This window comes from Hesperophylax consimilis, chromosome 7, assembly GCF_061612785.1.
Source record: "Hesperophylax consimilis isolate HC1 chromosome 7, BYU_Hcon_1.0, whole genome shotgun sequence".
Taxonomy (NCBI): Eukaryota; Metazoa; Arthropoda; class Insecta; order Trichoptera; family Limnephilidae; genus Hesperophylax; species Hesperophylax consimilis.
Window position 1 is genome coordinate 3,838,884 of NC_142842.1, and position 1,250 is coordinate 3,840,133.

The following is a 1,250-nucleotide window of genomic DNA, read 5'->3' on the forward strand; positions in this document are numbered from 1 at the left end:
TCGTTCTACATTTATCTAAACCAAGAGTCATTTTGATATCATCTGAAAAGTTTTTAACCACCTCGATCATTTTTTCTAAATTTTGTTCAAAATTCGAAAATAATTTTATATCATCCATAACAAATGCGAAATTCTAATACTCTCCCTTGTATTACCCTTAATTTTTATTCCAAACTTGCTTTTAATGAACATTTTAGATAGAGGATTCAATGCTTGGCAAAACCAAAAAGGACTCAATGAGTCTCCTTGAAAAATCCCTCTTTTAATTGAAATGCCCGGTATTACTATTTTCTTACCTTTTAAATTGAAAAGTAAATTGGTATTCCAAAAGGACATAATATTTTCCAAAAAGCTAATAATAATGGGATTGATTTTATATATATTTAATACTTTGATCAGCCACGAGTGCGTTATTTTTATTATAATGTTATATTGCAAGCATATTAGATAACTCTTTATATTGTATTGTTTAAATGAATAAATAAATAATTTAAAAAAGTCTTCTGTTTTACAAGTCTTTAGGAGGAATCTAGAGTTCAAACTCTGTTGATATAAAAAAGCTTAAAACAATAAAAATTATCTTTGTGGTATATAAGTATTATAAGCATACTATATATAAGTGTATGTTATGTATAGAAAAGTAGGTTTAATATATTTATGCATAAATCTTACAAGAAAAACCTTAATTCATTTTTTTTTTTAAATGGGTTTAATTTTATAGGAGAAATTTTTAAATATGTATTCATTTTATAAAAGTATATGCATAAGTTACATTTTAATTTAATATAAAAAAGATTTAGTTAATTAAATCTGTAATATCCTTAGTTTGAGAATTGTAGGCGTTTTAATTCCCGCGCGTGTCCACTGTGTCCAGGTCAAGTAACGTCGCTAGTATTTGTCCACCGAAATAAAAGTTTATTTATCAAATACCAAATACCTAACGATCGGCGGACTCATGTCGACACTTACTACTTGTTGCCGTTAAATGCACGGCGAATTTTGCTAACTACATGTCACATGGAGAGTATAAGTATATCATATGACCAACTTTTGGTAAAATTAATTTTAGTTCTCAACAATATCAACAGATGTAGCAAACGCAAGAAGTGAAATATCTAAAATTGCTATCTTAGCGACAATCAAAACCCTATGCGCAGTTATGAAAACTAAAAGAGGTGGGTGTTAACCAAATCGCAATTCCAAACAGCATTTATACTGGGGCTTAAAGACTCCTCTTCCATAGAAACATT